The following is a 23,739-nucleotide window of genomic DNA, read 5'->3' as shown; positions in this document are numbered from 1 at the left end:
CTGGACCAAAGATACGACTTTCGTAGTTCCCAGATGGTCTAGTGGTCTGGATTCCTGGCTCTCACCCAGGCGTCCCGTGTTCGATTCCCAGTCTGGGAAAGTACATGCAATGTTGGTTCAGTGTTAGAATTAACGCCGGCCTCGCAGCCAGCCCGAATTCGCTTACCTATCAATGCATTACTTTTGAATTAGCTGGAAAAAATATTTTCATTGTTAGTCCTAAAAAAGAGAAATTTTCGATTTCCTAAAAAACAAGTTTTGGAAGGACTAAGGGTTGTTGTTATTTTACAGGGAGGAATACGTCGTGATAAACTCACACAAATAGACTTTTGAAACAAGAATTCCCAAATTGCTAGAAAATGCTTCAAAATGGTAAAATTTTCAACGTTTAAGAATGGTGAAGTTTTCGCATATTATTCACTGGACCAAAGACACGACTTTCGTAGTTCCCATATGGTCTAGTGGTCAGGATTACTGGCTCTCACCCAGGCGGCCCGGGTTCGATTCCCGGTCTGGGAAAGTGCATGCAATGTTGGTTCAGTGTTAGAATTAACGCCGGCTTCGCAGCCAGCCCGAATTCGCTTACCTATCAATGCATTAATTTTGAATTAGCTGGAAAAAATATTTTCATTGTTAGTCCTAAAAAAGAGAAATTTTCGATTTCCTAAAAAACAAGTTTTGGAAGGACTAAGGGTTGTTGTTATTTTACAGGGAGGAATATGTCGTGATAGACTCACACAAATAGACTCTTGAAACAAGAATTCCCAAGTTGCTAGAAAATATTTCAAAATGGTAAAATTTTCAACGTTTAAGAATGGTGAAGTTTTCGCATTTTATTGAATGGACCAAAGATACGACTTTCGTAGCTCCCAGATGGTCTAGTGGTCAGGATTACTGGTTCTCACCCAGGCGGCCCGGGTTCGCTTCCCGGTCTGGAAAAGTGCATGCAATGTTGGTTCAGTGGTAGAATTAACGCCGGCCTCGCAGCCAGCCCGAATTCGCTTACATGTCAATGCATTAATTTTAAATTAGCTGGAAAAAATATTTTCATTATTAGTCCCCAAAAGAGAAATTTTCGATTTCCTAAAAAACAAGTTTTGGAAGGACTAAGGGTTGTTGTTATTTTACAGGGAGGAATACGTTGTGATAAACTCACACAAATAGACTTTTGAAACAAGAATGCCCAAGTTGCTTGAAAATGCTTCAAAATAGTAAAATTTTCAACGTTTAAGAATGGTGAAGTTTTCGCATTTTATTCACTGGACCAAAGATACGACTTTCGTAGTTCCCAGATGGTCTAGTGGTCAGGATTCCTGGCTCTCACCCAGGCGTCCCGGGTTCGATTCCCAGTCTGGGAAAGTGCATGCAATGTTGGTTCAGTGTTAGAATTAACGCCGGCCTCGCAGCCTGCCCGAATTCGCTTACCTGTCAATGCATTAATTTTAAATTAGCTGGAAAAAATATTTTCATTATTAGTCCCCAAAAGAGAAATTTTCGATTTCCTAAAAAAAAAGTTTTGGAAGGACTAAGGGTTGTTGTTATTTTACAGGGAGGAATACGTCGTGATAAACTCACACAAATAGACTTTTGAAACAAGAATTCCCAAGTTGCTAGAAAATGCTTCAAAATGGTAAAATTTTCAACGTTTAAGAATGGTGAAGTTTTCGCATATTATTCACTGGACCAAAGACACGACTTTCGTAGTTCCCAGATGGTCTAGTGGTCAGGATTCCTGGCTCTCACCCAGGCGGCCCGGGTTCGATTCCCGGTCTGGGGAAAGTGCATGCAATGTTGGTTCAGTGTTAGAATTAAAGCCGGCTTCGCAGCCAGCTCGAAATCGCTTACCTATCAATGCATTAATTTTGAATTAGGTGGAAAAATATTTTCATTGTTAGTACTAAAAAAGAGAAATTTTCGATTACCTAAAAAACAAGTTTTGGAAGGACTAAGGGTTGTTGTTATTTTACAGGGAGGAATATGTCGTGATAAACTCACACAAATAGACTCTTGAAACAAGAATTCCCAAGTTGCTAGAAAATACTTCAAAATGGTAAATTTTCAACGTTTAAGATTGGTGAAGTTTTCGCACATTATTGACTGGACCAAAGATACGACTTTCGTAGTTCCCAGATGGTCTAGTGGTCAGGATTACTGGTTCTCACCCAGGCGGCCCGGGTTCGCTTCCCGGTCTGGGAAAGTGCATGCAATGTTGGTTCAGTGGTAGAATTAACGCCGGCTTCGCAGCCAGCCCGAATTCGCTAACATGTCAATGCATTAATTTTAAATTAGCTGGAAAATATATTTTCATGATTAGTCCCCAAAAGAGAAATTTTCTATTTCCTAAAAAACAAGTTTTGGAAGGACTAAAGGTTGTTGTTATTTCACAGGGAGGAATACGTTGTGATAAACTCACACAAATAGACTTTTGAAACAAGAATGCCCAAGTTGCTTGAAAATGCTTCAAAATAGTAAAATTTTCAACGTTTAAGAATGGTGAAGTTTTCGCATTTTATTCACTGGACCAAAGATACGACTTTCGTAGTTCCCAGATGGTCTAGTGGTCAGGATTCCTGGCTCTCACGCAGGCGTCCCGGGTTCGATTCCCAATCTGGGAAAGTGCATGCAATGTTGGTTCAGTGTTAGAATTAACGCCGGCCTCGCAGCCTGCCCGAATTCGCTTACCTGTCAATGCATTAATTTTAAATTAGCTGGAAAAAATATTTTCATTATTAGTCCCCAAAAGAGAAATTTTCGATTTCCTAAAAAACAAGTTTTGGAAGGACTAAGGGTTGTTGTTATTTTACAGAGAGGAATACGTCGTGATAGACTCACACAAATAGACTCTTGAAACAAGAATTCCCAAGTTGCTAGAAAATACTTCAAAATGGTAAAATTTTCAACGTTTAAGAATGGTGAAGTTTTCGCATATTATTCACTGGACCAAAGACACGACTTTCGTAGTTCCCAGATGGTCTAGTGGTCAGGATTCCTGGCTCTCACCCAGGCGGCCCGGGTTCGATTCCCGGTCTGGGAAAGTGCATGAAATGTTGGTTCAGTGTTAGAATTAACGCCGGCTTCGCAGCCAGCCCGAATTCGCTTACCTATCAATGCATTAATTTTGAATTAGCTGGAAAAAATATTTTCATTGTTAGTCCTAAAAAAGAGAAATTTTCGATTTCCTAATAAACAAGTTTTGGAAGGACTAAGGGTTGTTGTTATTTTACAGGGAGGAATACGTCGTGATAAACTCACACAAATAGACTGTTGAAACAAGAATTCCCAAGTTGCTAGAAAATACTTCAAAATGGTAAAATTTTCAACGTTTAAGATTGGTGAAGTTTTCGCACATTATTGACTGGACCAAAGATACGACTTTCGTAGTTCCCAGATGGTCTAGTGGTCAGGATTACTGGTTCTCACCCAGGCGGCCCGGGTTCGCTTCCCGGTCTGGAAAAGTGCATGCCATGTTGGTTCAGTGTTAGAATTAACGCCGGCTTCGCAGCCTGCCCGAATTCGCTTACCTGTCAATGCATTAATTTTGAATTAGCTGGAAAAAATATTTTCATTGTTAGTCCTAAAAAAGAGAAATTTTCGATTTCTTAAAAAACAAGTTTTGGAAGGACTAAGGGTTGTTGTTATTTTACAGGGAGGAATATGTCGTGATAGACTCACACAAATAGACTCTTGAAACAAGAATTCCCAAGTTGCTAGAAAATACTTCAAAATGGTAAAATTTTCAACGTTTAAGAATGGTGAAGTTTTCGCATTTTATTGAATTGACCAAAGACACGACTTTCGTAGCTCCCAGATGGTCTAGTGGTCAGGATTCCTGGCTCTCACCCAGGCGGCCCGGGTCCGATTCCCGGTCTGGGAAAGTGCATGCAATGTTGGTTCAGTGGTAGAATTAACGCCGGCCTCGCAGCCAGCTCGAAATCGCTTACCTGTCAATGCATTACTTTTGAATTAGCTGGAAAAAATATTTTCATGATTAGTCCCCAAAAGAGAAATTTTCGAGTTCCTAATAAACAAGTTTTGGAAGGACTAAGGGTTGTTGTTATTTTACAGGGAGGAATACGTCGTGATAAACTAACACAAATAGACTGTTGAAACAAGAATTCCCAAGTTGCTAGAAAATACTTGAAACTGGTAAAATTTTCAACGTTTAAGATTGGTGAAGTTTTCGGATTTTATTCACTGGACCAAAGATACGACTTTCGTAGTTCCCAGATGGTCTAGTGGTCAGGATTAGTGGTTCTCACCCAGGCGGCCCGGGTTCGCTTCCCGGTCTGGGAAAGTGCATGCAATGTTGGTTCAGTGGTAGAATTAACGCCGGCCTCGCAGCCAGCCCGAATTCGCTTACCTGTCAATGCATTAATTTTAAATTAGCTGGAAAAAATATTTTTATGATTAGTCCCCAAAAGAGAAATTTTCGATTTCCTAAAAAACAAGTTTTGGAAGGACTAAGGGTTGTTGTTATTTTACAGGGAGGAATACGTCGTGATAAACTCACACAAATAGACTTTTGAAACAAGAATTCCCAAATTGCTAGAAAATGCTTCAAAATGGTAAAATTTTCAACGTTTAAGAATGGTGAAGTTTTCGCATTTTATTCACTGGACCAAAGATACGACTTTCGTAGTTCCCAGATGGTCTAGTGGTCTGGATTCCTGGCTCTCACCCAGGCGTCCCGGGTTCGATTCCCGGTCTGGGAAAGTGCATGCAATGTTGGTTCAGTGTTAGAGTTAACGCCGGCCTCGCAGCCAGCCCGAATTCGCTTACCTGTCAATGCATTAATTTTAAATTAGCTGGAAAATATATTTTCATGATTAGTCCCCAAAAGAGAAATTTTCGATTTCCTAAAAAACAAGTTTTGGAAGGACTAAGGGTTGTTGTTATTTTACAGGGAGGAATACGTTGTGATAAACTCACACAAATAGACTTTTGAAACAAGAATGCCCAAGTTGCTTGAAAATGCTTCAAAATAGTAAAATTTTCAACGTTTAAGAATGGTGAAGTTTTCGCATTTTATTCACTGGACCAAAGATACGACTTTCGTAGTTCCCAGATGGTCTAGTGGTCAGGATTCCTGGCTCTCACGCAGGCGTCCCGGGTTCGATTCCCAATCTGGGAAAGTGCATGCAATGTTGGTTCAGTGTTAGAATTAACGCCGGCCTCGCAGCCAGCCCGAATTCGCTTACCTATCAATGCATTAATTTTGAATTAGCTGGAAAAAATATTTTCATTGTTAGTCCTAAAAAAGAGAAATTTTCGATTTCCTAAAAAACAAGTTTTGGAAGGACTAAGGGTTGTTGTTATTTTACAGGGAGGAATATGTCGTGATAGACTCACACAAATAGACTGTTGAAACAAGAATGCCCAAGTTGCTAGAAAATGTTTCAAAATGGTAAACTTTTCAACGTTTAAGAATGGTGAAGTTTTCGCATATTATTCACTGGACCAAAGACACGACTTTCGTAGTTCCCAGATGGTCTGGTGGTCAGGATTCCTGGCTCTCACCCAGGCGGCCCGGGTTCGATTCCCGGTCTGGGGAAAGTGCATGCAATGTTGGTTCAGTGTTAGAATTAACGCCGGCTTCGCAGCCAGCTCGAAATCGCTTACCTGTCAATGCATTACTTTTGAATTAGCTGGAAAAAATATTTTCATTGTTAGTCCTAAAAAAGAGAAATTTTCGATTTCCTAATAAACAAGTTTTGGGAGGACTAAGGGTTGTTGTTATTTTACAGGGAGGAATATGTCGTGATAAACTCACACAAATAGACTCTTGAAACAAGAATTCCCAAGTTGCTAGAAAATACTTCAAAATGGTAAAATTTTCAACGTTTAAGAATGGTGAAGTTTTCGCATTTTATTGAATGGACCAAAGACACGACTTTCGTAGCTCCCAGATGGTCTAGTGGTCAGGATTCCTGGCTTTCACCCAGGCGGCCCGGGTTCGATTCCCGGTCTGGGAAAGTGCATGCAATGTTGGTTCAGTGTTAGAATTAACGCCGGCTTCGCAGCCAGCTCGAAATCGCTTACCTGTCAATGCATTACTTTTGAATTAGCTGGAAAAAATATTTTCATTGTTAGTCCTAAGAAAGAGAAATTTTCGATTTCCTAATAAACAAGTTTTGGAAGGACTAAGGGTTGTTGTTATTTTACAGGGAGGAATACGTCGTGATAAACTCACACAAATAGACTCTTGAAACAAGAATTCCCAAGTTGCTAGAAAATACTTCAAAATGGTAAAATTTTCAACGTTTAAGATTGGTGAAGTTTTCGCACATTATTGACTGGACCAAAGATTCGACTTTCGTAGTTCCCAGATGGTCTAGTGGTCAGGATTACTGGTTCTCACCCAGGCGGCCCGGGTTCGCTTCCCGGTCTGGAAAAGTGCATGCAATGTTGGTTCAGTGGTAGAATTAACGCCGGCCTCGCAGCCAGCCCGAATTCGCTTACATGTCAATGCATTAATTTTAAATTAGCTGGAAAAAATATTTTCATTATTAGTCCCCAAAAGAGAAATTTTCGATTTCCTAAAAAACAAGTTTTGGAAGGACTAAGGGTTGTTGTTATTTTACAGGGAGGAATACGTTGTGATAAACTCACACAAATAGACTTTTGAAACAAGAATGCCCAAGTTGCTTGAAAATGCTTCAAAATAGTAAAATTTTCAACGTTTAAGAATGGTGAAGTTTTCGCATTTTATTCACTGGACCAAAGATACGACTTTCGTAGTTCCCAGATGGTCTAGTGGTCAGGATTCCTGGCTCTCACCCAGGCGTCCCGGGTTCGATTCCCAGTCTGGGAAAGTGCATGCAATGTTGGTTCAGTGTTAGAATTAACGCCGGCCTCGCAGCCTGCCCGAATTCGCTTACCTGTCAATGCATTAATTTTAAATTAGCTGGAAAAAATATTTTCATTATTAGTCCCCAAAAGAGAAATTTTCGATTTCCTAAAAAAAAAGTTTTGAAAGGACTAAGGGTTGTTGTTATTTTACAGGGAGGAATACGTCGTGATAAACTCACACAAATAGACTTTTGAAACAAGAATGCCCAAGTTGCTAGAAAATACTTCAAAATGGTAAAATTTTCAACGTTTAAGAATGGTGAAGTTTTCGCATTTTATTGAATGGACCAAAGACACGACTTTCGTAGTTCCCATATGGTCTAGTGGTCAGGATTCCTGGCTCTCACCCAGGCGGCCCGGGTTCGATTCCCGGTCTGGGAAAGTGCATGCAATGTTGGTTCAGTGTTAGAATTAACGCCGGCCTCGCAGCCAGCCCGAATTCGCTTACCTATCAATGCATTAATTTTGAATTAGCTGGAAAAAATATTTTCATTGTTAGTCCTAAAAAAGAGAAATTTTCGATTTCCTAAAAAACAAGTTTTGGAAGGACTAAGGGTTGTTGTTATTTTACAGGGAGGAATATGTCGTGATAGACTCACACAAATAGACTGTTGAAACAAGAATGCCCAAGTTGCTAGAAAATGTTTCAAAATGGTAAACTTTTCAACGTTTAAGAATGGTGAAGTTTTCGCATATTATTCACTGGACCAAAGACACGACTTTCGTAGTTCCCAGATGGTCTGGTGGTCAGGATTCCTGGCTCTCACCCAGGCGGCCCGGGTTCGATTCCCGGTCTGGGGAAAGTGCATGCAATGTTGGTTCAGTGTTAGAATTAACGCCGGCTTCGCAGCCAGCTCGAAATCGCTTACCTGTCAATGCATTACTTTTGAATTAGCTGGAAAAAATATTTTCATTGTTAGTCCTAAAAAAGAGAAATTTTCGATTTCCTAATAAACAAGTTTTGGGAGGACTAAGGGTTGTTGTTATTTTACAGGGAGGAATATGTCGTGATAAACTCACACAAATAGACTCTTGAAACAAGAATTCCCAAGTTGCTAGAAAATACTTCAAAATGGTAAAATTTTCAACGTTTAAGAATGGTGAAGTTTTCGCATTTTATTGAATGGACCAAAGACACGACTTTCGTAGCTCCCAGATGGTCTAGTGGTCAGGATTCCTGGCTTTCACCCAGGCGGCCCGGGTTCGATTCCCGGTCTGGGAAAGTGCATGCAATGTTGGTTCAGTGTTAGAATTAACGCCGGCTTCGCAGCCAGCTCGAAATCGCTTACCTGTCAATGCATTACTTTTGAATTAGCTGGAAAAAATATTTTCATTGTTAGTCCTAAGAAAGAGAAATTTTCGATTTCCTAATAAACAAGTTTTGGAAGGACTAAGGGTTGTTGTTATTTTACAGGGAGGAATACGTCGTGATAAACTCACACAAATAGACTCTTGAAACAAGAATTCCCAAGTTGCTAGAAAATACTTCAAAATGGTAAAATTTTCAACGTTTAAGATTGGTGAAGTTTTCGCACATTATTGACTGGACCAAAGATTCGACTTTCGTAGTTCCCAGATGGTCTAGTGGTCAGGATTACTGGTTCTCACCCAGGCGGCCCGGGTTCGCTTCCCGGTCTGGAAAAGTGCATGCAATGTTGGTTCAGTGGTAGAATTAACGCCGGCCTCGCAGCCAGCCCGAATTCGCTTACATGTCAATGCATTAATTTTAAATTAGCTGGAAAAAATATTTTCATTATTAGTCCCCAAAAGAGAAATTTTCGATTTCCTAAAAAACAAGTTTTGGAAGGACTAAGGGTTGTTGTTATTTTACAGGGAGGAATACGTTGTGATAAACTCACACAAATAGACTTTTGAAACAAGAATGCCCAAGTTGCTTGAAAATGCTTCAAAATAGTAAAATTTTCAACGTTTAAGAATGGTGAAGTTTTCGCATTTTATTCACTGGACCAAAGATACGACTTTCGTAGTTCCCAGATGGTCTAGTGGTCAGGATTCCTGGCTCTCACCCAGGCGTCCCGGGTTCGATTCCCAGTCTGGGAAAGTGCATGCAATGTTGGTTCAGTGTTAGAATTAACGCCGGCCTCGCAGCCTGCCCGAATTCGCTTACCTGTCAATGCATTAATTTTAAATTAGCTGGAAAAAATATTTTCATTATTAGTCCCCAAAAGAGAAATTTTCGATTTCCTAAAAAAAAAGTTTTGAAAGGACTAAGGGTTGTTGTTATTTTACAGGGAGGAATACGTCGTGATAAACTCACACAAATAGACTTTTGAAACAAGAATTCCCAAGTTGCTAGAAAATGCTTCAAAATGGTAAAATTTTCAACGTTTAAGAATGGTGAAGTTTTCGCATATTATTCACTGGACCAAAGACACGACTTTCGTAGTTCCCAGATGGTCTAGTGGTCAGGATTCCTGGCTCTCACCCAGGCGGCCCGGGTTCGATTCCCGGTCTGGGGAAAGTGCATGCAATGTTGGTTCAGTGTTAGAATTAACGCCGGCTTCGCAGCCAGCTCGAAATCGCTTACCTATCAATGCATTAATTTTGAATTAGGTGGAAAAAATATTTTCATTGTTAGTACTAAAAAAGAGATATTTTCGATTTCCTAAAAAACAAGTTTTGGAAGGACTAAGGGTTGTTGTTATTTTACAGGGAGGAATACGTCGTGATAAACTCACACAAATAGACTCTTGAAACAAGAATTCCCAAGTTGCTAGAAAATACTTCAAAATGGTAAAATTTTCAACGTTTAAGATTGGTGAAGTTTTCGCACATTATTGACTGGACCAAAGATACGACTTTCGTAGTTCCCAGATGGTCTAGTGGTCAGGATTACTGGTTCTCACCCAGGCGGCCCGGGTTCGCTTCCCGGTCTGGGAAAGTGCATGCAATGTTGGTTCAGTGGTAGAATTAACGCCGGCTTCGCAGCCAGCCCGAATTCGCTAACATGTCAATGCATTAATTTTAAATTAGCTGGAAAATATATTTTCATGATTAGTCCCCAAAAGAGAAATTTTCGATTTCCTAAAAAACAAGTTTTGGAAGGACTAAAGGTTGTTGTTATTTCACAGGGAGGAATACGTCGTGATAAACTCACACAAATAGACTCTTGAAACAAGAATTCCCAAGTTGCTAGAAAATGCTTCAAAATGGTAAAATTTTCAACGTTTAAGAATGGTGAAGTTTTCGCATATTATTCACTGGACCAAAGACACGACTGTCGTAGCTCCCAGATGGTCTAGTGGTCAGGATTCCTGGCTCTCACCCAGGCGGCCCGGGTTCGATTCCCGGTCTGGGAAAGTGCATGCAATGTTGGTTCAGTGTTAGAGTTAACGCCGGCCTCGCAGCCAGCCCGAATTCGCTTACCTGTCAATGCATTAATTTTAAATTAGCTGGAAAAAATATTTTCATGATTAGTCCCCAAAAGAGAAATTTTCGATTTCCTAAAAAACAAGTTTTGGAAGGACTAAGGGTTGTTGTTATTTTACAGGGAGGAATACGTTGTGATAAACTCACACAAATAGACTTTTGAAACAAGAATGCCCAAGTTGCTTGAAAATGCTTCAAAATGGTAAAATTTTCAACGTTTAAGAATGGTGAAGTTTTCGCATTTTATTCACTGGACCAAAGATACGACTTTCGTAGTTCCCAGATGGTCTAGTGGTCAGGATTCCTGGCTCTCACGCAGGCGTCCCGGGTTCGATTCCCAATCTGGGAAAGTGCATGCAATGTTGGTTCAGTGTTAGAATTAACGCCGGCCTCGCAGCCTGCCCGAATTCGCTTACCTGTCAATGCATTAATTTTAAATTAGCTGGAAAAAATATTTTCATTATTAGTCCCCAAAAGAGAAATTTTCGATTTCCTAAAAAACAAGTTTTGGAAGGACTAAGGGTTGTTGTTATTTTACAGAGAGGAATACGTCGTGATAAACTCACACAAATAGACTTTTGAAACAAGAATTCCCAAATTGCTAGAAATTGCTTCAAAATGGTAAAATTTTCAACGTTTAAGAATGGTGAAGTTTTCGCATATTATTCACTGGACCAAAGACACGACTTTCGTAGTTCCCAGATGGTCTAGTGGTCAGGATTCCTGGCTCTCACCCAGGCGGCCCGGGTTCGATTCCCGGTCTGGGAAAGTGCATGAAATGTTGGTTCAGTGTTAGAATTAACGCCGGCTTCGCAGCCAGCCCGAATTCGCTTACCTATCAATGCATTAATTTTGAATTAGCTGGAAAAAATATTTTCATTGTTAGTCCTAAAAAAGAGAAATTTTCGATTTCTTAAAAAACAAGTTTTGGAAGGACTAAGGGTTGTTGTTATTTTACAGGGAGGAATATGTCGTGATAGACTCACACAAATAGACTCTTGAAACAAGAATTCCCAAGTTGCTAGAAAATACTTCAAAATGGTAAAATTTTCAACGTTTAAGAATGGTGAAGTTTTCGCATTTTATTGAATTGACCAAAGACACGACTTTCGTAGCTCCCAGATGGTCTAGTGGTCAGGATTCCTGGCTCTCACCCAGGCGGCCCGGGTCCGATTCCCGGTCTGGGAAAGTGCATGCAATGTTGGTTCAGTGGTAGAATTAACGCCGGCCTCGCAGCCAGCTCGAAATCGCTTACCTGTCAATGCATTACTTTTGAATTAGCTGGAAAAAATATTTTCATGATTAGTCCCCAAAAGAGAAATTTTCGATTTCCTAATAAACAAGTTTTGGAAGGACTAAGGGTTGTTGTTATTTTACAGGGAGGAATACGTCGTGATAAACTAACACAAATAGACTGTTGAAACAAGAATTCCCAAGTTGCTAGAAAATACTTGAAACTGGTAAAATTTTCAACGTTTAAGATTGGTGAAGTTTTCGGATTTTATTCACTGGACCAAAGATACGACTTTCGTAGTTCCCAGATGGTCTAGTGGTCAGGATTAGTGGTTCTCACCCAGGCGGCCCGGGTTCGCTTCCCGGTCTGGGAAAGTGCATGCAATGTTGGTTCAGTGGTAGAATTAACGCCGGCCTCGCAGCCAGCCCGAATTCGCTTACCTGTCAATGCATTAATTTTAAATTAGCTGGAAAAAATATTTTTATGATTAGTCCCCAAAAGAGAAATTTTCGATTTCCTAAAAAACAAGTTTTGGAAGGACTAAGGGTTGTTGTTATTTTACAGGGAGGAATACGTCGTGATAAACTCACACAAATAGACTTTTGAAACAAGAATTCCCAAATTGCTAGAAAATGCTTCAAAATGGTAAAATTTTCAACGTTTAAGAATGGTGAAGTTTTCGCATTTTATTCACTGGACCAAAGATACGACTTTCGTAGTTCCCAGATGGTCTAGTTGTCTGGATTCCTGGCTCTCACCCAGGCGTCCCGTGTTCGATTCCCAGTCTGGGAAAGTACATGCAATGTTGGTTCAGTGTTAGAATTAACGCCGGCCTCGCAGCCAGCCCGAATTCGCTTACCTGTCAATGCATTAATTTTAAATTAGCTGGAAAAAATATTTTCATTATTAGTCCCCAAAAGAGAAATTTTCGATTTCCTAAAAAACAAGTTTTGGAAGGACTAAGGGTTGTTGTTATTTTACAGGGAGGAATACGTCGTGATAAACTCACACAAATAGACTTTTGAAACAAGAATTCCCAAATTGCTAGAAAATGCTTCAAAATGGTAAAATTTTCAACGTTTAAGAATGGTGAAGTTTTCGCATTTTATTCACTGGACCAAAGACACGACTTTCGTAGTTCCCATATGGTCTAGTGGTCAGGATTACTGGCTCTCACCCAGGCGGCCCGGGTTCGATTCCCGGTCTGGGAAAGTGCATGCAATGTTGGTTCAGTGTTAGAATTAACGCCGGCCTCGCAGCCAGCCCGAATTCGCTTACCTATCAATGCATTAATTTTGAATTAGCTGGAAAAAATATTTTCATTGTTAGTCCTAAAAAAGAGAAATTTTCGATTTCCTAAAAAACAAGTTTTGGAAGGACTAAGGGTTGTTGTTATTTTACAGGGAGGAATATGTCGTGATAGACTCACACAAATAGACTGTTGAAACAAGAATGCCCAAGTTGCTAGAAAATGTTTCAAAATGGTAAAATTTTCAACGTTTAAGAATGGTGAAGTTTTCGCATATTATTCACTGGACCAAAGACACGACTTTCGTAGTTCCCAGATGGTCTGGTGGTCAGGATTCCTGGCTCTCACCCAGGCGGCCCGGGTTCGATTCCCGGTCTGGGGAAAGTGCATGCAATGTTGGTTCAGTGTTAGAATTATCGCCGGCTTCGCAGCCAGCTCGAAATCGCTTACCTGTCAATGCATTACTTTTGAATTAGCTGGAAAAAATATTTTCATTGTTAGTCCTAAAAAAGAGAAATTTTCGATTTCCTAATAAACAAGTTTTGGGAGGACTAAGGGTTGTTGTTATTTTACAGGGAGGAATATGTCGTGATAAACTCACACAAATAGACTCTTGAAACAAGAATTCCCAAGTTGCTAGAAAATACTTCAAAATGGTAAAATTTTCAACGTTTAAGAATGGTGAAGTTTTCGCATTTTATTGAATGGACCAAAGACACGACTTTCGTAGCTCCCAGATGGTCTAGTGGTCAGGATTCCTGGCTCTCACCCAAGCGGCCCGGGTTCGATTCCCGGTCTGGGAAAGTGCATGCAATGTTGGTTCAGTGTTAGAATTAACGCCGGCTTCGCAGCCAGCTCGAAATCGCTTACCTGTCAATGCATTACTTTTGAATTAGCTGGAAAAAATATTTTCATTGTTAGTCCTAAGAAAGAGAAATTTTCGATTTCCTAATAAACAAGTTTTGGAAGGACTAAGGGTTGTTGTTATTTTACAGGGAGGAATACGTCGTGATAAACTCACACAAATAGACTGTTGAAACAAGAATTCCCAAGTTGCTAGAAAATACTTCAAAATGGTAAAATTTTCAACGTTTAAGATTGGTGAAGTTTTCGCACATTATTGACTGGACCAAAGATACGACTTTCGTAGTTCCCAGATGGTCTAGTGGTCAGGATTACTGGTTCTCACCCAGGCGGCCCGGGTTCGCTTCCCGGTCTGGAAAAGTGCATGCAATGTTGGTTCAGTGGTAGAATTAACGCCGGCCTCGCAGCCAGCCCGAATTCGCTTACATGTCAATGCATTAATTTTAAATTAGCTGGAAAAAATATTTTCATTATTAGTCCCCAAAAGAGAAATTTTCGATTTCCTAAAAAACAAGTTTTGGAAGGACTAAGGGTTGTTGTTATTTTACAGAGAGGAATACGTCGTGATAAACTCACACAAATAGACTTTTGAAACAAGAATTCCCAAATTGCTAGAAAATGCTTCAAAATGGTAAAATTTTCAACGTTTAAGAATGGTGAAGTTTTCGCATATTATTCACTGGACCAAAGACACGACTTTCGTAGTTCCCAGATGGTCTAGTGGTCAGGATTCCTGGCTCTCACCCAGGCGGCCCGGGTTCGATTCCCGGTCTGGGAAAGTGCATGAAATGTTGGTTCAGTGTTAGAATTAACGGCGGCTTCGCAGCCAGCCCGAATTCGCTTACCTATCAATGCATTAATTTTGAATTAGGTGGAAAAAATATTTTCATTGTTAGTACTAAAAAAGAGATATTTTCGATTTCCTAAAAAACAAGTTTTGGAAGGACTAAGGGTTGTTGTTATTTTACAGGGAGGAATACGTCGTGATAAACTCACACAAATAGACTCTTGAAACAAGAATTCCCAAGTTGCTAGAAAATACTTCAAAATGGTAAAATTTTCAACGTTTAAGATTGGTGAAGTTTTCGCACATTATTGACTGGACCAAAGATACGACTTTCGTAGTTCCCAGATGGTCTAGTGGTCAGGATTACTGGTTCTCACCCAGGCGGCCCGGGTTCGCTTCCCGGTCTGGGAAAGTGCATGCAATGTTGGTTCAGTGGTAGAATTAACGCCGGCTTCGCAGCCAGCCCGAATTCGCTAACATGTCAATGCATTAATTTTAAATTAGCTGGAAAATATATTTTCATGATTAGTCCCCAAAAGAGAAATTTTCGATTTCCTAAAAAACAAGTTTTGGAAGGACTAAAGGTTGTTGTTATTTCACAGGGAGGAATACGTCGTGATAAACTCACACAAATAGACTCTTGAAACAAGAATTCCCAAGTTGCTAGAAAATGCTTCAAAATGGTAAAATTTTCAACGTTTAAGAATGGTGAAGTTTTCGCATATTATTCACTGGACCAAAGACACGACTGTCGTAGCTCCCAGATGGTCTAGTGGTCAGGATTCCTGGCTCTCACCCAGGCGGCCCGGGTTCGATTCCCGGTCTGGGAAAGTGCATGCAATGTTGGTTCAGTGTTAGAGTTAACGCCGGCCTCGCAGCCAGCCCGAATTCGCTTACCTGTCAATGCATTAATTTTAAATTAGCTGGAAAAAATATTTTCATGATTAGTCCCCAAAAGAGAAATTTTCGATTTCCTAAAAAACAAGTTTTGGAAGGACTAAGGGTTGTTGTTATTTTACAGGGAGGAATACGTTGTGATAAACTCACACAAATAGACTTTTGAAACAAGAATGCCCAAGTTGCTTGAAAATGCTTCAAAATGGTAAAATTTTCAACGTTTAAGAATGGTGAAGTTTTCGCATTTTATTCACTGGACCAAAGATACGACTTTCGTAGTTCCCAGATGGTCTAGTGGTCAGGATTCCTGGCTCTCACGCAGGCGTCCCGGGTTCGATTCCCAATCTGGGAAAGTGCATGCAATGTTGGTTCAGTGTTAGAATTAACGCCGGCCTCGCAGCCTGCCCGAATTCGCTTACCTGTCAATGCATTAATTTTAAATTAGCTGGAAAAAATATTTTCATTATTAGTCCCCAAAAGAGAAATTTTCGATTTCCTAAAAAACAAGTTTTGGAAGGACTAAGGGTTGTTGTTATTTTACAGAGAGGAATACGTCGTGATAAACTCACACAAATAGACTTTTGAAACAAGAATTCCCAAATTGCTAGAAAATGCTTCAAAATGGTAAAATTTTCAACGTTTAAGAATGGTGAAGTTTTCGCATATTATTCACTGGACCAAAGACACGACTTTCGTAGTTCCCAGATGGTCTAGTGGTCAGGATTCCTGGCTCTCACCCAGGCGGCCCGGGTTCGATTCCCGGTCTGGGAAAGTGCATGAAATGTTGGTTCAGTGTTAGAATTAACGCCGGCTTCGCAGCCAGCCCGAATTCGCTTACCTATCAATGCATTAATTTTGAATTAGCTGGAAAAAATATTTTCATTGTTAGTCCTAAAAAAGAGAAATTTTCGATTTCTTAAAAAACAAGTTTTGGAAGGACTAAGGGTTGTTGTTATTTTACAGGGAGGAATATGTCGTGATAGACTCACACAAATAGACTCTTGAAACAAGAATTCCCAAGTTGCTAGAAAATACTTCAAAATGGTAAAATTTTCAACGTTTAAGAATGGTGAAGTTTTCGCATTTTATTGAATTGACCAAAGACACGACTTTCGTAGCTCCCAGATGGTCTAGTGGTCAGGATTCCTGGCTCTCACCCAGGCGGCCCGGGTCCGATTCCCGGTCTGGGAAAGTGCATGCAATGTTGGTTCAGTGGTAGAATTAACGCCGGCCTCGCAGCCAGCTCGAAATCGCTTACCTGTCAATGCATTACTTTTGAATTAGCTGGAAAAAATATTTTCATGATTAGTCCCCAAAAGAGAAATTTTCGATTTCCTAATAAACAAGTTTTGGAAGGACTAAGGGTTGTTGTTATTTTACAGGGAGGAATACGTCGTGATAAACTAACACAAATAGACTGTTGAAACAAGAATTCCCAAGTTGCTAGAAAATACTTGAAACTGGTAAAATTTTCAACGTTTAAGATTGGTGAAGTTTTCGGATTTTATTCACTGGACCAAAGATACGACTTTCGTAGTTCCCAGATGGTCTAGTGGTCAGGATTAGTGGTTCTCACCCAGGCGGCCCGGGTTCGCTTCCCGGTCTGGGAAAGTGCATGCAATGTTGGTTCAGTGGTAGAATTAACGCCGGCCTCGCAGCCAGCCCGAATTCGCTTACCTGTCAATGCATTAATTTTAAATTAGCTGGAAAAAATATTTTTATGATTAGTCCCCAAAAGAGAAATTTTCGATTTCCTAAAAAACAAGTTTTGGAAGGACTAAGGGTTGTTGTTATTTTACAGGGAGGAATACGTCGTGATAAACTCACACAAATAGACTTTTGAAACAAGAATTCCCAAATTGCTAGAAAATGCTTCAAAATGGTAAAATTTTCAACGTTTAAGAATGGTGAAGTTTTCGCATTTTATTCACTGGACCAAAGATACGACTTTCGTAGTTCCCAGATGGTCTAGTGGTCTGGATTCCTGGCTCTCACCCAGGCGTCCCGTGTTCGATTCCCAGTCTGGGAAAGTACATGCAATGTTGGTTCAGTGTTAGAATTAACGCCGGCCTCGCAGCCAGCCCGAATTCGCTTACCTGTCAATGCATTAATTTTAAATTAGCTGGAAAAAATATTTTCATTATTAGTCCCCAAAAGAGAAATTTTCGATTTCCTAAAAAACAAGTTTTGGAAGGACTAAGGGTTGTTGTTATTTTACAGGGAGGAATACGTCGTGATAAACTCACACAAATAGACTTTTGAAACAAGAATTCCCAAATTGCTAGAAAATGCTTCAAAATGGTAAAATTTTCAACGTTTAAGAATGGTGAAGTTTTCGCATTTTATTCACTGGACCAAAGACACGACTTTCGTAGTTCCCATATGGTCTAGTGGTCAGGATTACTGGCTCTCACCCAGGCGGCCCGGGTTCGATTCCCGGTCTGGGAAAGTGCATGCAATGTTGGTTCAGTGTTAGAATTAACGCCGGCCTCGCAGCCAGCCCGAATTCGCTTACCTATCAATGCATTAATTTTGAATTAGCTGGAAAAAATATTTTCATTGTTAGTCCTAAAAAAGAGAAATTTTCGATTTCCTAAAAAACAAGTTTTGGAAGGACTAAGGGTTGTTGTTATTTTACAGGGAGGAATATGTCGTGATAGACTCACACAAATAGACTGTTGAAACAAGAATGCCCAAGTTGCTAGAAAATGTTTCAAAATGGTAAAATTTTCAACGTTTAAGAATGGTGAAGTTTTCGCATATTATTCACTGGACCAAAGACACGACTTTCGTAGTTCCCAGATGGTCTGGTGGTCAGGATTCCTGGCTCTCACCCAGGCGGCCCGGGTTCGATTCCCGGTCTGGGGAAAGTGCATGCAATGTTGGTTCAGTGTTAGAATTAACGCCGGCTTCGCAGCCAGCTCGAAATCGCTTACCTGTCAATGCATTACTTTTGAATTAGCTGGAAAAAATATTTTCATTGTTAGTCCTAAAAAAGAGAAATTTTCGATTTCCTAATAAACAAGTTTTGGGAGGACTAAGGGTTGTTGTTATTTTACAGGGAGGAATATGTCGTGATAAACTCACACAAATAGACTCTTGAAACAAGAATTCCCAAGTTGCTAGAAAATACTTCAAAATGGTAAAATTTTCAACGTTTAAGAATGGTGAAGTTTTCGCATTTTATTGAATGGACCAAAGACACGACTTTCGTAGCTCCCAGATGGTCTAGTGGTCAGGATTCCTGGCTCTCACCCAAGCGGCCCGGGTTCGATTCCCGGTCTGGGAAAGTGCATGCAATGTTGGTTCAGTGTTAGAATTAACGCCGGCTTCGCAGCCAGCTCGAAATCGCTTACCTGTCAATGCATTACTTTTGAATTAGCTGGAAAAAATATTTTCATTGTTAGTCCTAAGAAAGAGAAATTTTCGATTTCCTAATAAACAAGTTTTGGAAGGACTAAGGGTTGTTGTTATTTTACAGGGAGGAATACGTCGTGATAAACTCACACAAATAGACTGTTGAAACAAGAATTCCCAAGTTGCTAGAAAATACTTCAAAATGGTAAAATTTTCAACGTTTAAGATTGGTGAAGTTTTCGCACATTATTGACTGGACCAAAGATACGACTTTCGTAGTTCCCAGATGGTCTAGTGGTCAGGATTACTGGTTCTCACCCAGGCGGCCCGGGTTCGCTTCCCGGTCTGGAAAAGTGCATGCAATGTTGGTTCAGTGGTAGAATTAACGCCGGCCTCGCAGCCAGCCCGAATTCGCTTACATGTCAATGCATTAATTTTAAATTAGCTGGAAAAAATATTTTCATTATTAGTCCCCAAAAGAGAAATTTTCGATTTCCTAAAAAACAAGTTTTGGAAGGACTAAGGGTTGTTGTTATTTTACAGAGAGGAATACGTCGTGATAAACTCACACAAATAGACTTTTGAAACAAGAATTCCCAAATTGCTAGAAAATGCTTCAAAATGGTAAAATTTTCAACGTTTAAGAATGGTGAAGTTTTCGCATATTATTCACTGGACCAAAGACACGACTTTCGTAGTTCCCAGATGGTCTAGTGGTCAGGATTCCTGGCTCTCACCCAGGCGGCCCGGGTTCGATTCCCGGTCTGGGAAAGTGCATGAAATGTTGGTTCAGTGTTAGAATTAACGCCGGCTTCGCAGCCAGCCCGAATTCGCTTACCTATCAATGCATTAATTTTGAATTAGCTGGAAAAAATATTTTCATTGTTAGTCCTAAAAAAGAGAAATTTTCGATTTCCTAATAAACAAGTTTTGGAAGGACTAAGGGTTGTTGTTATTTTACAGGGAGGAATATGTCGTGATAAACTCACACAAATAGACTCTTGAAACAAGAATTCCCAAGTTGCTAGAAAATGCTTCAAAATGGTAAAATTTTCAACGTTTAAGAATGGTGAAGTTTTGTCATATTATTCACTGGACCAAAGACACGACTGTCGTAGCTCCCAGATGGTCTAGTGGGCAGGATTCCTGGCTCTCACCCAGGCGGCCCGGGTCCGATTCCCGGTCTGGGAAAGTGCATGCAATGTTGCATCAGTGGTAGAATTAACGCCGGCCTCGCAGCCAGCTCGAAATCGCTTACCTGTCAATGCATTACTTTTGAATTAGCTGGAAAAAATATTTTCATTGTTAGTCCTAAAAAAGAGAAATTTTCGATTTCTTAAAAAACAAGTTTTGGAAGGACTAAGGGTTGTTGTTATTTTACAGGGAGGAATATGTCGTGATAGACTCACACAAATAGACTCTTGAAACAAGAATTCCCAAGTTGCTAGAAAATACTTCAAAATGGTAAAATTTTCAACGTTTAAGAATGGTGAAGTTTTCGCATTTTATTGAATTGACCAAAGACACGACTTTCGTAGCTCCCAGATGGTCTAGTGGTCAGGATTCCTGGCTCTCACCCAGGCGGCCCGGGTCCGATTCCCGGTCTGGGAAAGTGCATGCAATGTTGGTTCAGTGGTAGAATTAACGCCGGCCTCGCAGCCAGCTCGAAATCGCTTACCTGTCAATGCATTACTTTTGAATTAGCTGGAAAAAATATTTTCATGATTAGTCCCCAAAAGAGAAATTTTCGATTTCCTAATAAACAAGTTTTGGAAGGACTAAGGGTTGTTGTTATTTTACAGGGAGGAATACGTCGTGATAAACTAACACAAATAGACTGTTGAAACAAGAATTCCCAAGTTGCTAGAAAATACTTGAAACTGGTAAAATTTTCAACGTTTAAGATTGGTGAAGTTTTCGGATTTTATTCACTGGACCAAAGATACGACTTTCGTAGTTCCCAGATGGTCTAGTGGTCAGGATTAGTGGTTCTCACCCAGGCGGCCCGGGTTCGCTTCCCGGTCTGGGAAAGTGCATGCAATGTTGGTTCAGTGGTAGAATTAACGCCGGCCTCGCAGCCAGCCCGAATTCGCTTACCTGTCAATGCATTAATTTTAAATTAGCTGGAAAAAATATTTTTATGATTAGTCCCCAAAAGAGAAATTTTCGATTTCCTAAAAAACAAGTTTTGGAAGGACTAAGGGTTGTTGTTATTTTACAGGGAGGAATACGTCGTGATAAACTCACACAAATAGACTTTTGAAACAAGAATTCCCAAATTGCTAGAAAATGCTTCAAAATGGTAAAATTTTCAACGTTTAAGAATGGTGAAGTTTTCGCATTTTATTCACTGGACCAAAGATACGACTTTCGTAGTTCCCAGATGGTCTAGTGGTCTGGATTCCTGGCTCTCACCCAGGCGTCCCGTGTTCGATTCCCAGTCTGGGAAAGTACATGCAATGTTGGTTCAGTGTTAGAATTAACGCCGGCCTCGCAGCCAGCCCGAATTCGCTTACCTGTCAATGCATTAATTTTAAATTAGCTGGAAAAAATATTTTCATTATTAGTCCCCAAAAGAGAAATTTTCGATTTCCTAAAAAACAAGTTTTGGAAGGACTAAGGGTTGTTGTTATTTTACAGGGAGGAATACGTCGTGATAAACTCACACAAATAGACTTTTGAAACAAGAATTCCCAAATTGCTAGAAAATGCTTCAAAATGGTAAAATTTTCAACGTTTAAGAATGGTGAAGTTTTCGCATTTTATTCACTGGACCAAAGACACGACTTTCGTAGTTCCCATATGGTCTAGTGGTCAGGATTACTGGCTCTCACCCAGGCGGCCCGGGTTCGATTCCCGGTCTGGGAAAGTGCATGCAATGTTGGTTCAGTGTTAGAATTAACGCCGGCCTCGCAGCCAGCCCGAATTCGCTTACCTATCAATGCATTAATTTTGAATTAGCTGGAAAAAATATTTTCATTGTTAGTCCTAAAAAAGAGAAATTTTCGATTTCCTAAAAAACAAGTTTTGGAAGGACTAAGGGTTGTTGTTATTTTACAGGGAGGAATATGTCGTGATAGACTCACACAAATAGACTGTTGAAACAAGAATGCCCAAGTTGCTAGAAAATGTTTCAAAATGGTAAAATTTTCAACGTTTAAGAATGGTGAAGTTTTCGCATATTATTCACTGGACCAAAGACACGACTTTCGTAGTTCCCAGATGGTCTGGTGGTCAGGATTCCTGGCTCTCACCCAGGCGGCCCGGGTTCGATTCCCGGTCTGGGGAAAGTGCATGCAATGTTGGTTCAGTGTTAGAATTAACGCCGGCTTCGCAGCCAGCTCGAAATCGCTTACCTGTCAATGCATTACTTTTGAATTAGCTGGAAAAAATATTTTCATTGTTAGTCCTAAAAAAGAGAAATTTTCGATTTCCTAATAAACAAGTTTTGGGAGGACTAAGGGTTGTTGTTATTTTACAGGGAGGAATATGTCGTGATAAACTCACACAAATAGACTGTTGAAACAAGAATTCCCAAGTTGCTAGAAAATACTTCAAAATGGTAAAATTTTCAACGTTTAAGATTGGTGAAGTTTTCGCACATTATTGACTGGACCAAAGATACGACTTTCGTAGTTCCCAGATGGTCTAGTGGTCAGGATTACTGGTTCTCACCCAGGCGGCCCGGGTTCGCTTCCCGGTCTGGAAAAGTGCATGCAATGTTGGTTCAGTGGTAGAATTAACGCCGGCCTCGCAGCCAGCCCGAATTCGCTTACATGTCAATGCATTAATTTTAAATTAGCTGGAAAAAATATTTTCATTATTAGTCCCCAAAAGAGAAATTTTCGATTTCCTAAAAAACAAGTTTTGGAAGGACTAAGGGTTGTTGTTATTTTACAGGGAGGAATACGTTGTGATAAACTCACACAAATAGACTTTTGAAACAAGAATGCCCAAGTTGCTTGAAAATGCTTCAAAATAGTAAAATTTTCAACGTTTAAGAATGGTGAAGTTTTCGCATTTTATTCACTGGACCAAAGATACGACTTTCGTAGTTCCCAGATGGTCTAGTGGTCAGGATTCCTGGCTCTCACCCAGGCGTCCCGGGTTCGATTCCCAGTCTGGGAAAGTGCATGCAATGTTGGTTCAGTGTTAGAATTAACGCCGGCCTCGCAGCCTGCCCGAATTCGCTTACCTGTCAATGCATTAATTTTAAATTAGCTGGAAAAAATATTTTCATTATTAGTCCCCAAAAGAGAAATTTTCGATTTCCTAAAAAAAAAGTTTTGGAAGGACTAAGGGTTGTTGTTATTTTACAGGGAGGAATACGTCGTGATAAACTCACACAAATAGACTTTTGAAACAAGAATTCCCAAGTTGCTAGAAAATGCTTCAAAATGGTAAAATTTTCAACGTTTAAGAATGGTGAAGTTTTCGCATATTATTCACTGGACCAAAGACACGACTTTCGTAGTTCCCAGATGGTCTAGTGGTCAGGATTCCTGGCTCTCACCCAGGCGGCCCGGGTTCGATTCCCGGTCTGGGGAAAGTGCATGCAATGTTGGTTCAGTGTTAGAATTAACGCCGGCTTCGCAGCCAGCTCGAAATCGCTTACCTATCAATGCATTAATTTTGAATTAGGTGGAAAAAATATTTTCATTGTTAGTACTAAAAAAGAGATATTTTCGATTTCCTAAAAAACAAGTTTTGGAAGGACTAAGGGTTGTTGTTATTTTACAGGGAGGAATATGTCGTGATAAACTCACACAAATAGACTCTTGAAACAAGAATTCCCAAGTTGCTAGAAAATACTTCAAAATGGTAAATTTTCAACGTTTAAGAATGGTGAAGTTTTCGCATTTTATTGAATGGACCAAAGATACGACTTTCGTAGCTCCCAGATGGTCTAGTGGTCAGGATTCCTGGCTCTCACCCAGGCGGCCCGGGTCCGATTCCCGGTCTGGGAAAGTGCATGCAATGTTGGTTCAGTGGTAGAATTAACGCCGGCTTCGCAGCCAGCTCGAATTCGCTTACCTGTCAATGCATTAATTTTAAATTAGCTGGAAAAAATATTTTCATGATTAGTCCCCAAAAGAGAAATTTTCGATTTCC

General features: G+C 40.1%; 38 non-coding genes across 38 annotated transcripts; all 38 read left to right on the top strand.

Annotated features, from left to right (window-relative positions):
• The first annotated feature begins 447 nt into the window (after positions 1-447).
• Trnae-cuc (transfer RNA glutamic acid (anticodon CUC)) lies at positions 448-519 on the top strand. The gene has a single exon. It is a non-coding gene; the product is annotated as a tRNA-Glu (tRNA).
• A 767-nt stretch (positions 520-1,286) lies between these two features.
• Positions 1,287-1,358, top strand: Trnae-cuc (transfer RNA glutamic acid (anticodon CUC)). The gene has a single exon. It is a non-coding gene; the product is annotated as a tRNA-Glu (tRNA).
• A 347-nt stretch (positions 1,359-1,705) lies between these two features.
• On the top strand, positions 1,706-1,778 carry Trnae-cuc (transfer RNA glutamic acid (anticodon CUC)). The gene has a single exon. It is a non-coding gene; the product is annotated as a tRNA-Glu (tRNA).
• Positions 1,779-2,124: 346 nt separating this feature from the next.
• Trnae-cuc (transfer RNA glutamic acid (anticodon CUC)) lies at positions 2,125-2,196 on the top strand. Its single transcript has one exon. It is a non-coding gene; the product is annotated as a tRNA-Glu (tRNA).
• Positions 2,197-2,962: 766 nt separating this feature from the next.
• Trnae-cuc (transfer RNA glutamic acid (anticodon CUC)) lies at positions 2,963-3,034 on the top strand. The gene has a single exon. It is a non-coding gene; the product is annotated as a tRNA-Glu (tRNA).
• A 768-nt stretch (positions 3,035-3,802) lies between these two features.
• On the top strand, positions 3,803-3,874 carry Trnae-cuc (transfer RNA glutamic acid (anticodon CUC)). The gene has a single exon. It is a non-coding gene; the product is annotated as a tRNA-Glu (tRNA).
• Positions 3,875-4,640: 766 nt separating this feature from the next.
• On the top strand, positions 4,641-4,712 carry Trnae-cuc (transfer RNA glutamic acid (anticodon CUC)). The gene has a single exon. It is a non-coding gene; the product is annotated as a tRNA-Glu (tRNA).
• Positions 4,713-5,479: 767 nt separating this feature from the next.
• Positions 5,480-5,552, top strand: Trnae-cuc (transfer RNA glutamic acid (anticodon CUC)). Its single transcript has one exon. It is a non-coding gene; the product is annotated as a tRNA-Glu (tRNA).
• Positions 5,553-5,900: 348 nt separating this feature from the next.
• On the top strand, positions 5,901-5,972 carry Trnae-uuc (transfer RNA glutamic acid (anticodon UUC)). The gene has a single exon. It is a non-coding gene; the product is annotated as a tRNA-Glu (tRNA).
• Positions 5,973-6,739: 767 nt separating this feature from the next.
• Trnae-cuc (transfer RNA glutamic acid (anticodon CUC)) lies at positions 6,740-6,811 on the top strand. The gene has a single exon. It is a non-coding gene; the product is annotated as a tRNA-Glu (tRNA).
• A 347-nt stretch (positions 6,812-7,158) lies between these two features.
• Positions 7,159-7,230, top strand: Trnae-cuc (transfer RNA glutamic acid (anticodon CUC)). The gene has a single exon. It is a non-coding gene; the product is annotated as a tRNA-Glu (tRNA).
• A 348-nt stretch (positions 7,231-7,578) lies between these two features.
• Trnae-cuc (transfer RNA glutamic acid (anticodon CUC)) lies at positions 7,579-7,651 on the top strand. Its single transcript has one exon. It is a non-coding gene; the product is annotated as a tRNA-Glu (tRNA).
• Positions 7,652-7,999: 348 nt separating this feature from the next.
• Positions 8,000-8,071, top strand: Trnae-uuc (transfer RNA glutamic acid (anticodon UUC)). The gene has a single exon. It is a non-coding gene; the product is annotated as a tRNA-Glu (tRNA).
• Positions 8,072-8,838: 767 nt separating this feature from the next.
• Positions 8,839-8,910, top strand: Trnae-cuc (transfer RNA glutamic acid (anticodon CUC)). Its single transcript has one exon. It is a non-coding gene; the product is annotated as a tRNA-Glu (tRNA).
• A 347-nt stretch (positions 8,911-9,257) lies between these two features.
• Trnae-cuc (transfer RNA glutamic acid (anticodon CUC)) lies at positions 9,258-9,330 on the top strand. Its single transcript has one exon. It is a non-coding gene; the product is annotated as a tRNA-Glu (tRNA).
• Positions 9,331-9,678: 348 nt separating this feature from the next.
• On the top strand, positions 9,679-9,750 carry Trnae-cuc (transfer RNA glutamic acid (anticodon CUC)). Its single transcript has one exon. It is a non-coding gene; the product is annotated as a tRNA-Glu (tRNA).
• A 347-nt stretch (positions 9,751-10,097) lies between these two features.
• Positions 10,098-10,169, top strand: Trnae-cuc (transfer RNA glutamic acid (anticodon CUC)). Its single transcript has one exon. It is a non-coding gene; the product is annotated as a tRNA-Glu (tRNA).
• Positions 10,170-10,935: 766 nt separating this feature from the next.
• Positions 10,936-11,007, top strand: Trnae-cuc (transfer RNA glutamic acid (anticodon CUC)). The gene has a single exon. It is a non-coding gene; the product is annotated as a tRNA-Glu (tRNA).
• Positions 11,008-11,355: 348 nt separating this feature from the next.
• Positions 11,356-11,427, top strand: Trnae-cuc (transfer RNA glutamic acid (anticodon CUC)). The gene has a single exon. It is a non-coding gene; the product is annotated as a tRNA-Glu (tRNA).
• A 1,185-nt stretch (positions 11,428-12,612) lies between these two features.
• Trnae-cuc (transfer RNA glutamic acid (anticodon CUC)) lies at positions 12,613-12,684 on the top strand. Its single transcript has one exon. It is a non-coding gene; the product is annotated as a tRNA-Glu (tRNA).
• Positions 12,685-13,032: 348 nt separating this feature from the next.
• On the top strand, positions 13,033-13,105 carry Trnae-cuc (transfer RNA glutamic acid (anticodon CUC)). Its single transcript has one exon. It is a non-coding gene; the product is annotated as a tRNA-Glu (tRNA).
• A 348-nt stretch (positions 13,106-13,453) lies between these two features.
• Trnae-cuc (transfer RNA glutamic acid (anticodon CUC)) lies at positions 13,454-13,525 on the top strand. Its single transcript has one exon. It is a non-coding gene; the product is annotated as a tRNA-Glu (tRNA).
• Positions 13,526-14,292: 767 nt separating this feature from the next.
• On the top strand, positions 14,293-14,364 carry Trnae-cuc (transfer RNA glutamic acid (anticodon CUC)). Its single transcript has one exon. It is a non-coding gene; the product is annotated as a tRNA-Glu (tRNA).
• Positions 14,365-14,712: 348 nt separating this feature from the next.
• On the top strand, positions 14,713-14,784 carry Trnae-cuc (transfer RNA glutamic acid (anticodon CUC)). Its single transcript has one exon. It is a non-coding gene; the product is annotated as a tRNA-Glu (tRNA).
• Positions 14,785-15,131: 347 nt separating this feature from the next.
• Positions 15,132-15,203, top strand: Trnae-cuc (transfer RNA glutamic acid (anticodon CUC)). The gene has a single exon. It is a non-coding gene; the product is annotated as a tRNA-Glu (tRNA).
• A 766-nt stretch (positions 15,204-15,969) lies between these two features.
• Positions 15,970-16,041, top strand: Trnae-cuc (transfer RNA glutamic acid (anticodon CUC)). Its single transcript has one exon. It is a non-coding gene; the product is annotated as a tRNA-Glu (tRNA).
• Positions 16,042-16,389: 348 nt separating this feature from the next.
• Positions 16,390-16,461, top strand: Trnae-cuc (transfer RNA glutamic acid (anticodon CUC)). The gene has a single exon. It is a non-coding gene; the product is annotated as a tRNA-Glu (tRNA).
• A 1,185-nt stretch (positions 16,462-17,646) lies between these two features.
• Positions 17,647-17,718, top strand: Trnae-cuc (transfer RNA glutamic acid (anticodon CUC)). Its single transcript has one exon. It is a non-coding gene; the product is annotated as a tRNA-Glu (tRNA).
• A 348-nt stretch (positions 17,719-18,066) lies between these two features.
• On the top strand, positions 18,067-18,139 carry Trnae-cuc (transfer RNA glutamic acid (anticodon CUC)). Its single transcript has one exon. It is a non-coding gene; the product is annotated as a tRNA-Glu (tRNA).
• A 348-nt stretch (positions 18,140-18,487) lies between these two features.
• Positions 18,488-18,559, top strand: Trnae-cuc (transfer RNA glutamic acid (anticodon CUC)). Its single transcript has one exon. It is a non-coding gene; the product is annotated as a tRNA-Glu (tRNA).
• Positions 18,560-19,326: 767 nt separating this feature from the next.
• On the top strand, positions 19,327-19,398 carry Trnae-cuc (transfer RNA glutamic acid (anticodon CUC)). The gene has a single exon. It is a non-coding gene; the product is annotated as a tRNA-Glu (tRNA).
• Positions 19,399-19,746: 348 nt separating this feature from the next.
• Trnae-cuc (transfer RNA glutamic acid (anticodon CUC)) lies at positions 19,747-19,818 on the top strand. Its single transcript has one exon. It is a non-coding gene; the product is annotated as a tRNA-Glu (tRNA).
• Positions 19,819-20,166: 348 nt separating this feature from the next.
• Positions 20,167-20,238, top strand: Trnae-cuc (transfer RNA glutamic acid (anticodon CUC)). Its single transcript has one exon. It is a non-coding gene; the product is annotated as a tRNA-Glu (tRNA).
• Positions 20,239-21,423: 1,185 nt separating this feature from the next.
• Positions 21,424-21,495, top strand: Trnae-cuc (transfer RNA glutamic acid (anticodon CUC)). Its single transcript has one exon. It is a non-coding gene; the product is annotated as a tRNA-Glu (tRNA).
• Positions 21,496-21,843: 348 nt separating this feature from the next.
• Positions 21,844-21,916, top strand: Trnae-cuc (transfer RNA glutamic acid (anticodon CUC)). The gene has a single exon. It is a non-coding gene; the product is annotated as a tRNA-Glu (tRNA).
• A 767-nt stretch (positions 21,917-22,683) lies between these two features.
• Trnae-cuc (transfer RNA glutamic acid (anticodon CUC)) lies at positions 22,684-22,755 on the top strand. Its single transcript has one exon. It is a non-coding gene; the product is annotated as a tRNA-Glu (tRNA).
• Positions 22,756-23,102: 347 nt separating this feature from the next.
• Positions 23,103-23,175, top strand: Trnae-cuc (transfer RNA glutamic acid (anticodon CUC)). Its single transcript has one exon. It is a non-coding gene; the product is annotated as a tRNA-Glu (tRNA).
• Positions 23,176-23,522: 347 nt separating this feature from the next.
• On the top strand, positions 23,523-23,594 carry Trnae-cuc (transfer RNA glutamic acid (anticodon CUC)). The gene has a single exon. It is a non-coding gene; the product is annotated as a tRNA-Glu (tRNA).
• Positions 23,595-23,739: the final 145 nt, after the last annotated feature.

This window comes from Clavelina lepadiformis, chromosome 4, assembly GCF_947623445.1.
Source record: "Clavelina lepadiformis chromosome 4, kaClaLepa1.1, whole genome shotgun sequence".
Lineage (NCBI taxonomy): Eukaryota > Metazoa > Chordata > Ascidiacea > Aplousobranchia > Clavelinidae > Clavelina > Clavelina lepadiformis.
Note: the sequence above shows the minus strand (reverse complement) of the source record. Positions and strands in the feature narration are given on the sequence as shown.